Genomic DNA, 13,804 nt, shown 5'->3' on the forward strand with positions numbered 1-13,804 from the left:
GTCAATCGAGAGTCCTGAATTAAAGAATGCTGACGGATATTAACGATGATAACTTAGTCTTTACTTAACCAGCGAACCTTTACGATTATACTCGAGCAATATCCGTATATTTACGCTAACCAAGACGAGCATAATTTCATGACGTATTGGATACGTATACTGATGACGTAGCAACACAATTGTTTTGGAAACTACTGTAGCATTGTATGAAATTCAAGCGCTTGTTGGGCTTAAAATAATAGATTTTTGAAATAAAATTCAACGATATAATTGAAATTATTCAGTCATTGTATTGACGGAAAAAACAACAGAAGTACACGAAATTTTGCGAATCAAGCACATGTTACTGACGTAGTACACATGTTTATTACGTAGAACACAGGTTTATTGTGCGCGCAATCTATTCAAAGACGGCAGACACTTCGTCTCTTATCAACAGTGAACTGATATCGTCTCCCCAATAAAGACATACAACGAGGAATGTGAAATAGCTTAAGCAAATTATCAGAAGAAGACCTTCAAAGCTGCAATCGGTGAAATTCACTGTGAGTATTATCATAAATGCACTGATTTTTTCCCAAACAGAGCCGGCGTGTTTATGACCCCTAGAAAAAATGAAGAGTCTAGAGATTATTTTAATGACCTTTCTTAATCTTCACTTCTAAAAGCATTATTTTGTAACAATTTGCCGACTGTAACAATAGAAATAATAATTGTATTTCCAGCTTATTCCTAGTTACAGTTAAGATACTTAAACCTTACTGGAAAAAATGCGTAAACGGACATTTGTCACATATTTTCGCGACCTGTTTTTATTTATTTCTTTGTTGAACAGGAAAGATATAATAATAATGAATAAAAAAACAAAGCATCGTTGAAGATGGTTGTGCTTCCCTGCAGGAAATTATTTGCTTATGCCCTCTAAAAGTTTAAAATATTGTTTTGATCTAGTTATATATTAGAATATGATAAACAAGATCAACAAGAAAAGGTAATGTTCAATAAGCCTACATCATGTCTGTATTTTAAAATAACACATTACTGACTGTATTTTTAAATCACAATAAGATACCTCCAAAAATTTATTTGAAACAGAAATCGGGTAAAGTCAAAAATAATGAGGCAAAAATTTGAAAATAGGGTCAAAATTGAAATTTCATATTTCTACTTATTTTTCACCTAAAACCATGTGATATTGATTGCTGTTTAATGCCGAGTAATTGGATTTTATCTAACACAACACAAATTGTATAAATCAACATTTTATTTCAACTTATTAACAAAAATTAACAAAACCAATGCTTTATAAAATTGTGTCACTATACTTCCCAATGTTAATTAAATCATATGTGTTGTTATATTTTAGTAACAGTAGTGATGTAGGGATAAAAAATATACCATTTTTTTACCAGTAGTTTTTACAACAGAAAAAAAAAAATGCTATTGTTTTGTTACTAAAGTCTGATTTTCTTTAATGTAAGAACATCAAGTTTTTCTAAAGTTGGAGAAAATTTGGCAGAGAAATAAAAAAGTAGTTGTAAGTATGTATTAATAATTGCTTTGATGTAAAATAAAGTTTCCAAATATTTCAACCTCTCAAAAAAAAAAAATAAGCAGTCAAATTTAACTTGTATTTTATAAAAAAGCGTTACACTCCTGACATGACTAGCATAAGTTGTTTAAATGATAATAGTTCTTTACAGAAAGATTGGAGGTAAAAATAACATAAGAAACACATGTACAGAACACGACTGATTTTTGAAAACATACTGATAGGTTATTACATTTGAGAATAATTCTTAGAGCATAGATATGAAGTTACACTTAAAACCACAAACAAGTTTCTAACATGTAAACAATTAGAAAATAAATGGAAATAAAGGTTATAAACATTAATTAAGCTTCTGTTCCTAACCAATAGGAATTTAATATTAAAATGACCATGAAGAATCTATTTCACAAAAAAATGCACAATTTCACTTTAACATTTGAGTGTTACACTCCTGACACATTCAGGCAAGAGACTTAATATCTTAAAATATTGATTTAAAATATTTTTTAATGAAATACTTAAGACAAGTATAAGTTTTCTATGTTAATTGTTCCTTTTTGTTTATCTTGCCTTTTTAAAAACACTTTGTTAAAAAATAAGTGACCTTTTTCAAACCTTTACTATATATATGTGAACCATCTGAGTGTAAACATTTTCTTTTTTATATATGTTCTACTTGCTTTCTACCCCTGGTAGAAAACCATGCTGGTTTAAGAGAACATTTATTTAAATAAAAAGATAAAAAGAAGCTACAAATTTAAACTACATAAAGTACAAACTTTAACATGAACTGTTCAAACTGTGTTACACTCCTGACACAAGATGTGCACTTTGAACTGTTAATTTGAAAATATATGATTTCTATGATCTTAAGTCATTCAAGTTAAAAATTGAAGCGGTATTCCGCGCCCAGAAAGAAGAATTGTCATTTTAATTGTCTGAACAATATCTTCCAAGGACTGCCAGGACACATCCTCCTTGGCTGGCCAATTGTACTCGTCAGCACCTCCACTTGCTTTAAGGTACCTAACTTGGATGTCATCATCTGCCTGTGATATTACCTATTCAATAAGTAGTTAATATAATTAAATGAAAAGAAAACAATCACATTTCAAGTTCTAAAATTAGGTCATAAAATTACTGAGGAAACTAATGAAAAGTATACAAAAAACAACATGACCCAGCAATGTACAGATATGTTCTTCTGTTTGACTTGACAGCTACAGCTACAAAATCTTCAGGGTTAAATATGCAATATGATAATTGAAAGGTTTATACTAACTGTGTCTTTAAAAGATACATTTCTAAAATTATTGGTTGAAATTCATCTGACAAAGAACAGAAACATGCTTAATTTATCCTTCTATATATATAAGATATTTATTTTGTCTTACCTATTTAAACGCTGCAAGCTAACATAATGTTCTATTTCTGGAATGTTACCATCAACAATGTTGGTAGGGAACTGTCTCCATCTCCAATGGTTATGTTAGGAGTATCCCCATGAACACATTTATCTTGCAAGACAGGGCTTTGCACATATTCTGTAAACACACATGGTCTGTATCTAAGGTTCCATTCTTTGACATATTTTCTATATATTTGGTTAAGTCACTTGCCAAGATTTGCTCTAATTCCAATTTGTCAGTCTGAAAAATAAAATTGTAAATTGTATTTTTTTATTAAACCTATGATTTAAAAATATAAAATTACAAGTTTTTTAAATAAAAAAATTAATAATTAAATGAATTTCAGGCATGACTTTAAAACTAAGCTTGATAAATACCTCTGGTAAGTTTTGCATGTGATGAATTACTTTGCTTCTCAACTGAGTGTGACTTTGTTGAGTCATCCCAAGGGCATGTAACTGATCACTGCTGGCCCAAAAGAAACAATTGCCGTCATCAGGAGTAGTACCTGGAATCTTCCAACCTTTTCTGCGAATTTTATTTTCAAACTCGCTTAGAGTTTCATTTTTATGCTCTGTTGAGTTGTTATATATATAAGACTCAATGCTGTCTGTAAGCACACCTCTCAGGTTAGTCTCTCTCTCACAATTGTTAGTATTACTAGCTACTACTTTATTAAGGTTAGGTATTAAGCAAAAAACAGAGCAAAAATGCAGTGTTTTGGCAGAATTCAAATGGTTAGTATTTTAAAAGACTAAGGACTACAATAACTGAAAATTGAATATGCAGGAACTGCATTCAAAAAAATGTGATAACAAAAATGATTGCAGAATTAACAGTAATTATCATAGATGAAAAAAAAATTACTGTATGTCTTTATTGTTATTGACTTTGTTACTGTGTTTAGAAATAATGTCAAATCTCATCATACTAATTGGCATATATATTTGTTTACATGAGTTTTATAGTGTTTTTTTTATATCTACTTCAATTGTTTATTAGTCTGCTGAAAATAAAACAAAGTTAACTACAATTGCCGAAAAAGAAAAAAAATGTCAGGAGTGTAACACTTTTCACTATTCTCACATACTGTATTTTACTCATATTGCATACTTAATCTTCAATAATTGTATATAAATGCTTTGTTCTGCAAAGAGTATATACATGATTTTAATTTCTCAGTAATTTCTTTAGTGTACTATCATTAAATTTCAATGATTATACTTGTCAATAGTAGACATTTAGGAAATGATGGTATTTAAGTAAATATACTAAAAACAGAACTTAAGCATTGTGGTTTCTTAAAAAAAAACAAAAAAACAAATACTTTATTACTTTTCCTTATGAATAGTGGCAAGAATCATATTTAGATACGAAATTTATATGGTATATTCATGAAATCGTTACAAGGTTAAAAGATGGCAAAAATAGTGTTACACTCCTGACATCACTGATGATCATGTACAGAAAGTGCATGATTTAGTTAACTTGAACTAATGTCACTGCTGACATCACTTGGACTCATGTTTTTGAAAAAGAAAGAACATATTAATATAACACCTTATATGCAATAAGGAAATCAGTAAAAGTACAAGATGTTACACTCCTGACACTGAGCAGTGTCATTATTTTGAATCGAAATCGAGTCAATAACATTTATAGCATAGAAAAAAAAGAATTTATATTCTTAACTATATACAATGGTCAAAATTTTAGAAGCAAGGAAAAGCTTTTAATAACAAGATATAAGCAGAAAACTTTACTGTTAGTACAAACCATGCTTTTTTTAAAGTACATTTTATTTTTACAACGACTGACTTTAGTGACTGGATAACCAAGTGGGATACCTACATTTTACAAAGAAAATAAGAAAAAGCAATTGCGAGAGCATAAGAGATATATAACATAAGTGACAAAAATTGTCATTTAAGAAACTGTTTTTCTGTATCAGGAATAGAGAATCATCATTTGTGTAAAATGTCACACTAAAAGTGTTACACTCCTGACATTTTAGGGTAATGTCTTCCTTGTATCCTTTTCACTTGTAGCGTGTATGTCCCTGAAACTTGGCATATTTTACAACACTGATAGATGCTATATTTAGCACTTATAACAATATACACAACTATTAAAATATTAATCTGGGTAGCCTTTAAATGTTTGGCCTCATTATTTTTGACTTTACCCAATCATGTTTTCTGTTTGTTTTTGATTTGTATGTGTGTGTTTGAGTGTGATTTAATCTCTAGATTTCTGTGCATGTATAGGAATTATTGGACCACTAAAAAGTTGTCAAGGCCACCAAAATTTATTCGGTCAGTGGTCCAGTCCCAGGTGACAGCCTAGCTAAAATGGTTTGTCTTTGACACTGCCTAAGCCTATACTAGAGAATCTGAATACTGGTCCATTAAAATAAATCCCACATGATGATTTGCAAAGAACAAAAATAGCACAAACAGTGACTGTCATACTTTAAGCACTAACCTGAATACATTGCCTTAATCTCAGTCATTGAATTTAAGATTTTTGAATATACTTGTCCGAATTCCAGTTTTGAATTTATTCTACTATATATTTAACTTAATTCTCTTAAAATTTACACTGGTCATGGGCCACCGGACGAGTGCTTAAATCGATGACTGTAATCTGTTATTGTATTAGGGGGCAGGGCGTGTAGTGGTTGAACACGCTTGAACAAGATATTTTTGTGGCCCCACTTTAGTGGCGAACATTTAGATTTACCCTTGTCCGTCTGTTCTCTTTTGTGTCGGATGTAACTCAAAAAGTATTTGACCTAGAGTCATGAAACTTTACAGGAATGTTGATCAGCATGTGTAGTTGTGCACCTGGGTATTTTTGTCTGGATTTATATAGTATTTTTAGAGTTATTGCCCTTGACTTAGTAAAATTTTGCAATTTTCAACTTGTTGCATGTAACTCAAAATGGGTTTGACATAGAGTCATGAAACTTTGCAGAAATGTTGATCAGCATGTGAAGTTGTGCACTGGATATTTTCGTGTGGATTTATTATCTTTCAGAGTTATTGACCTTGACTTAGAAATTTTTTGCAATTTTCAACTTGTCGCATGTAAATCAAAAAGGATTTGACCTAGTCATTAAGCCTTACGGGAAGGTCGGTCAGCATATGACTAGTTGTGTACCTTGGGTTCCGCTTGTGGATTTATCCCGTATTTGTAGAGTTATTTCCCTTGACTTTGTAAAAACCGTTTCATTATGTTGTGTTATTTGTTCCTTGAGTGCTTGAGTTAGAATCAACCAACTTTACAGAAATAATGATCAACATCACTAAATTACAGGAATAACAATGATAATAAATAATAATAAAAAAATACTCTGTACACAGTATATTTTCATTTAAGTTTGCCTTTTTTGGTGAACTTCAAAACTTACATATGTGAATAAATGAGCATAAAAACCGCCCTGGATTTTCACTTATCAAATTTCAAAATATGTACATGACCAGTTTATAACTTCAATAGCTTTGTATATAACCAAAAGCTACAAATCTGAGCCCAGAACAGAGTGTGTCATAAACACTTCCTTCATGAATGGCCATTTAAAAAGAAAATCAAATAACATACAAACCCACTTACCTGAAAATATATGTGAGAGTTTTGTAAATATTTAAGACACAGAAACCATTTTGTCAAGTTTTCAATGATTTTACTCGCTTGAACCAAGTGTGCATTCACTTCACGTCCTGCCAAGTGATTTGTATTTATTTCGTATTCAAATATCTTGGTATATTTCCATATGTAGAGAAATGTATTTGTTTGATTTCAGATAAGAATTGGTACCACAAGGCCACAAAGGGAGGAGTTCAACTTACTCGTGGATGATGTTCAAAGCTGAGGAGAGTGAGAGCTTAAATCTATAAAACGGGTCAAAAACTTTTGATATAGAAACTGTCATAAATTCTTCAGTTAATTGAAAGAGGGCAAGTTGTACAAAATGCCATGGAGCTAAATATACATGGAGAAGAAACTGTGATGTCACACAGTTAAATTCAGTATTGTGTTCAGAATTGTGGCAGAATTGTGTTCTTATAAGTTATCATATGTCGGGGATTTTCAGAGATTTGATGCATCCTGGGTAAAAATAGCCAAAACACCGTCATATTGAATTCCCGGAGGAAGATGAAACATTTTTTTGCTTAAATAAGAAGCAATAGTTATTTATCGTAAAAGGTACTATACACACTTTTCTATACAAATATTTCTCTGATGAAAATCTATGTAGGGGTATGTAAACAATAATTCATGGATATCGTCCAAGTTTAACGAGAGTGCGAAAATTGGAGACTATCGGGAAAACCCAATTATCACCGAAGCCTGCAAAGGATTGTGGGTCTGAATCTGACTATTATCTATTTTTAGAGCTTCCTATCTGTTGTGTGTATATATCTGTGAAAATGCAAAGAAGTCGTTGGATTACCAAAGATCAACATTTCATTTGATTACCAGAGATCATCAATTCACTGGATTAAAGATTTGATGACAAGAAAATTATTAAACCGGCAAAAATTGGATCTTACAGCAAGGATTTACTCATTTCAGAAGACAGCAATAGAAAATGTAGGAGTTGCATGTAATACTGGAGGTTTCTTGCGTCATGTTTTGTACTGTTTCAGTGACATTTCTTAGACTGTTTAAGTGATGTCCCTCATTCAATCAGTTAAGAAAATGATGAAAAGCAAATTAAAATCTAGGAGTGACCTAGTCAAGTATTATAATGTTTTAACTTTTAGTGCTAAATTCAAAGAGGTGTCACATGTTACACTATTTTAAAAAAGGAATCTTAAGTCAAGTGTTATTGCCAAAGCTCATTGCATTCCAGTAACTACAATGATATATCTAAAGAAGTGTGTCTAAACAATACAAAAACAATTAAACTGTAAGGAAAATACTTTGTTTCATATGCAATCATGCTTTTTATTAAATTTAATAGTTTGCTTATGACTGATGTTGAACTGCTTGTCATTTAACTGGATTTAAAAGTGCACATTTTAGTTCACATCAGTGTAATGTGCTTATGTGAAGTAATGTGATTGCCCTGTGTCCAATGGCATCTTGTATTAGTCTAGAGTTTCAAGCACGTTCCTCACAAATTTTTCAGATATTGGAGGAATTCGAAACAATTGGTCAGTTTTGAAACAATTTGAATTATGATCTCTTAGTCTAGTTTTATATGATTCGGGATAGTTTTTGACAGTAGGTGCCCTTTTAAAAATACTTGTGAAGAATTCATTAAATTTTGTTGCGCTTTCAGCAGGATCAGTGATTGGTTCTCCATTTTCATCGTTAATGAATTGAGTTTGAGTATTAGTATTTTTCCCTGATAGGTGTTTTAAATTTTGCCACATTTTCTTTGTATCTTTTTTATTTTCATTGATTACTGTGTTGAAAAAATTCTTTAAATAAAGTCTTTATTATTATTATTATTATTGTCAGCAATTTCTTGTAATGATATCTTCTACAAAACTGATTATTTGATTTTAATCATAATGATCCTTTGGTGGCCCTAGTAACAGTAATTCAGCTGTGGTCCAGTCATACGGGCAGTTGCTAGGAATTTCCAGTACAATGCAATCCTAGGCTATTCCAGCCATTCCTTAGATCATGGAAATACAGAACGTCTGGATATCCAAGTTCTTTGAAATGCCAAGGAATTACTAGAAAAAATGTTCCAAATACCGTGGGCAAGTCATTCTCAGTCATTCCTAAGATTATAAAAATACCAGGAGTTACTGCTATTATCATAGGTCTTTGAAATGCCTGGGATGGACTAGAAAAATGTTCCAAATACCGTGGGCAGGTCATTCTCAGTAATTAGGATATCCAGTACAAGTCAATCTAAGGCATTCCTGGATTCACATTTTTTTCTAGTTATTACCAGTAGTTTTCAGTCGTTCCAATTACCGCCAGCCAGTAACTGGAAATTCCTCAGATTTCCTTGCATTTCCTAGGAATTATCCCTGTAAATATTCCTGGGATTTCCCAGTAAAATCCTAGTAAAATCCTGGTAAATTACCAGTAATTTCTGCAAGGGTAGCTTTTGATACGTCGATGATTCTACTAAGGTGCCCGCTTGTGCCTGAAATAATGCACACACGGACACTCGAGGTCCAATGTACCTGTAAAGCAGAAAACTCGCCATATGACATTTAAGGTTTCGATGTGACTTAAAAAGCAACCCTAAGAAGATAAACAACTGCTGTGGATATACTACAAATATGTTACTAGTATGGTACAGGTCCATTTGAATCAATTACAACTAGAACTGCCATTCCATGGCGTAAGTATCCCCGTAAACCGCTTTGGCAGCATCAACAGTGGTCATTTAGAGCTTGAGGAAAACCTCCCTGTCAAATCTGAGGTTAGTAAGCCAGTGCATTGCTAAGTGATGTATATCTACATGATTTTAGTAGCAAAGATCAAAGTGACCTTTGCCTTTGACTGCATGACTTGAATACCCCCACCCTATCCATACAGCTTTGCCTGGTGGTGTTTTATGATGAATATATGAGAACATAATTATATGCTTCAAATGTGGAAAAAAGTCTAAAATCAATACACTCACTGTGAACAAGCAATTTTTAAGCATTTGAGCAGACTAGCTTATAGTTGTAAAAAAACCCCGTGACCTTGGCCTTGTCACCCAGTGACTTCCTGTACGAAAAATCAGCATGGCTTTTATGAAAAACAGGACCGATTCAGGCCTGTTTTGAACCAGAATTGGCAAAATCAGGGTGAAATAGACATGGACCCCTGAATTTTTCAATAAATCTCACATGGGAATTCAAGTATTTTCTACCCTGACACCGTCTTCATTTTGGTAAAAGTCAGGGTGGAGGCAGGAATATTTGCACTTTGAAAATATTTTCACTCAGATTTTACTGACTTTGAAAAAATATAAGCAAAATCTACCCAGATATTTCAAAGTTAGAAAATGTTCAAGAACCAGTTTCAATACATTCTTTTAAAGTTCTTCATTTCCAGCCTGATTTTTCTGACTTAGAGTTATTAGAAATGAATATTGCGCAATACACTAATAATACAGTTTACATTGCTGTTGAGACAAAATTGAATTTTAAATTCAGAAAAAATGTTTTATAATATTTATTCTAGACAGTATATCTTTATGGTAAACTCCATTTAACAAAAATTATTTTCATTTACTGAAATTTTTTTTTTTTTAATTAATATGTGGATTATTTTAAAAATCGTAATCAATAGCGGATCACCCTAATGTTCTTGATCAAACATCCATGACCAAAATGAAGACAGAAAAGTCAATGCCCTTGTGATCTTAACCTTTAACCCAGTGAGCGCGTGGTATTCAACTGTTCCAACTATCACATGTATTAAACTCATTTACCAACAAACAAATAATCTAATAAATTTTAATAGTCTAAGAATGTATATAATATATTTTCTTAACATGATACTTGTATTGATTTTTAAATAAATTAAAATTTTATCAAAATTATGATTAAACATCCGTTTATACATTTAGCCTTTCTAATCTATTCTATATTGTTGAAGACAGCACTCTAGACTAATCAATATTACTCGGACTACAGTAAAGGAGAGAAATCTCCCCCATGAATATGACCAAAGTATGTAAGGTTTCTTAAGTATATATAACTTTAAAGTTCAAAGAGAAATACCGCGTGTGCACGAGAGGTTACAATAAAATTTTTCCCTTTTATCTCGTGCACACGTGTTACTGAGTCAGCGCATAAATAATAAAGTGCGTGCGCCGCCAAGATACTAAGTTGTGTGCACGAGTCATTAAGTGAATTGCACGTTAACTAAGTCGTAGGCACACTTACTATGTGATGTGCACGGGATACAATATCGCTAACGAATTACTGCATTTAATCACACTTTAAAGGCATTTAACGAGAGCTGATATCCAAGTTATGCCACCAAAAAAGACAGTAATTCTGGGTTGACACTAAAGCGGTAAATACCTAAAAACGTGGGGTATGGGGTATGAAAAAAATGTTATCACAATCATATATGTACCTCTTTAAGCGCATGTTGAGCATAAACAAACATTCTGTAGTTAGATTGTTGTGTGTGATATTATCATTATATTTAGCTGTAACCACCATCTTGCTCAGTAAGAACGAAACCTAATAATTTGAGCAATAAGTTATAGAGTACCTTGAAAAATCTATATTTAAAATTTCTATTTTTAGTTATGGCGCGCCAAAATTGATCAACATACAAAAACTGTGGCCATGCTTGTTATAGAAATCTTATTCAAGGATCATTGCAATAGAGTTTCAAAATAATTAAGGAGTAGATCTTGTTTAAAGCCCCTGGACTCAAGATGATAAAATGAAAAAAAAAAAATCAAGTAAAAGGTTAAATTTTTTTATACTGGTCTGGTTAGGTTTAATGTGTAAATCTATTATACTGACATCTTAAATTGAAGAAAGAATTTTGACAAAAAGCGTCACTAATAATTATTGTGTTTCCTTCTTTGCATTATCTACTGCGTAGCCAGATATAATTACGAAAAGTTAATTCCCATTCAAACATTTTGACGTGTCACAACAGTGGTTCGGAAAAAATCCCGGAATCCGGTACGCTCGGTGTAGAATATTAATGTTCTTTCATAAAGGTTTAAATCGATATGGTTATAAATTAATAAATTATAATTTTTTGAGGTGCAGCAATTACTACAAATATCAAAACGAAAGCAGTTTATTTGTTTCCCTCTATGTTGATACAATCTCGAATTCTGTGCGTTCCGGTGCACAAAGCCGCGATATTGTCCTGGTACTAAACAGAAACCAAGACGAATAAATTCCGTAGTTAAATTGTAAAAAAGAAGGGCATATCCCATTTGGCAGAAAAGCTAACTAATTGTTTTCAGGGCAAAAATGTTAAACTATGATCATTTATAAGTGATATTTTAATATATTAGCAAGCCGGTATTTGTTTCTCTTATCTTTTGGCCCCGTGTTTACAAAGATTTAAGGATCAGGATCAAGATTCAGGATCAAATCTAAAAACTTTAATAATTTCTTCATTGTTTATCCTCATAGATTATTAATATTAATTTGAAAATTTAAACTGGACTTTGCAAAGTTAATGGCAAGTTAATCAAAAATTTATTGTTTTTTCTGCAAGATGAGCGGCATTTACAGTTGATCCAAATATTGATCCTGATTCCTAAAATTGATCTTTATTTTGATCCGAATATTTGGTATTTGTTTTGTTTAATGTTGATTTTTAATCAAACCAATTGTTTGGTTTCTTTGCGAAACAGCATTTTTTACATTTTGAAAAATTTACCATTTAAAATCTAGCAAAACACAATTAATCTAAGTAACATAAAACAATGAAAATAAAATCACCCCCCCCCCCCCCCCCCCCCCCCCCCCCCCCCCCCCCCTGGATAAACTTGATCCTATGCTGATCTTTTCTTAATGAACACAAGGCCTTGAGGAGTGCTACTTTATAGGTGTTTCTTTTATAAAACAGGCGTCCATCACATTCAGTAGACGTAAACAATTTAAAGAAAGTCGGAAAGTCTTAGCCACTAGGGGTGGAAAGTCATTAAACAAGAGCTGTCAGAAGGACATCCGCGCTCGACTTTTTTAGTTGCTTGCCTATAAAACAAAACTTGACAGTTAAGGGCACACAAGACTTTAACTAGGAATTTCTAAGTACAAATCAAGAAAACATTTTCACAGAGTTATCTTCTCTTGCTTACAGATAGGTCTCATGATGGCACATAAGAACTCCAACTTCCAAAGTAATATCTCAAATGGTTAGTCAACAAGTGGACAAGAATGAAAATTTTTAACTGAGTTTCTAAGTCAAAAAAGGGCCATAATTCAAATAAAATCCTTAACAGAATTACCTTCTCCTGCCCATGTTTGGACCATGATGGGTAAACAAGTATTCCAACTTTCAATTTAATATCTCAACCAGTTCAGTCAAAAAGTTGACTGGTACAAAAAACTTAACCAAGATTCTAAGTCGATAAAAGGCCTTAATTTTTTAAAACAAATCCCTGACAGATTTACCTTCTCTTAGCGTACAGATGGGGGTAATGATGTGAAATAGCATTAAAAGTTTCAAAGCAATATCTCAAAGGGTTAAGGCAATAAGTGGATTTTACCCATATTCAATGTATTTTCTAAGTCAAAAAGGGGCATAATTCTGTCAAAAACCTTGACAGAAGTTAGTCCTCTTGTCTGTTTTGATGAAGGTCGTGATGGTAAAAAAAGTATGGTCAGTTTCAAAAAGCAATACCTCCAATGGTTTTGAAATAAAGTGAGGTGGTACAAAAAACTTAACCAAGCTCAATACACTTTCTAAGTCAAAAAAGGGCCATAATTCTGTCAAAAACCTTGACAGAGTTATGTACTCTTGTCTGTAGATGGAGGTTATAATGGTGAACAAGTATGGTAAGTTTCAAAGCCATACTTGTAATACTTCTGAAATAAAGTGGGGTGGTACGAAAAACTTAACCAAGGTGTGACGCCCAACGCACTAACGCTAACGCCGGACGCCGACGCCGGGGCGAGTAGGATAGCTCCCCTTTTCATAGAAAAGTCGAGCTAAAAAGTGGTAGGAGTGTCAAGGGGTCTAGAAGATCATCTTAATGGCCTAAGTGTCTTACTGGCCTACAAGATGATGCTTCATCTAAATATCTAACCCAGAGAAGATGATTTATTATTTAAGTATATGTAAACTAAGCAACGCCACTAAAACAAAGGTGGGATTATTTTAACCCCAGGGGCATGACGTACGTAACATTTATAGATATCCACTAGGCAGTGCTACATGCAAAACT

The 13,804-nt window shown here is 32.4% G+C and overlaps 2 long non-coding RNA genes across 2 annotated transcripts; one reads left to right on the forward strand and one right to left on the reverse strand.

Annotated features, from left to right (window-relative positions):
* The first annotated feature begins 484 nt into the window (after nt 1–484).
* Nucleotides 485–7,941, forward strand: LOC132721513 (uncharacterized). Its single transcript, XR_009624474.1, has 2 exons — nt 485–545; nt 6,767–7,941. It is a non-coding gene; the product is annotated as an uncharacterized LOC132721513 (long non-coding RNA).
* LOC132721507 (uncharacterized) lies at nt 1,726–3,701 on the reverse strand. The gene is made up of 3 exons (XR_009624471.1): nt 3,339–3,701; nt 2,947–3,201; nt 1,726–2,613 (listed from the first exon to the last, which is right to left on the reverse strand). It is a non-coding gene; the product is annotated as an uncharacterized LOC132721507 (long non-coding RNA).
* Nucleotides 7,942–13,804: the final 5,863 nt, after the last annotated feature.

Source organism: Ruditapes philippinarum, unplaced genomic scaffold (assembly GCF_026571515.1).
Source record: "Ruditapes philippinarum isolate M1 unplaced genomic scaffold, ASM2657151v2 ctg14591_1_1_1_1, whole genome shotgun sequence".
Lineage (NCBI taxonomy): Eukaryota > Metazoa > Mollusca > Bivalvia > Venerida > Veneridae > Ruditapes > Ruditapes philippinarum.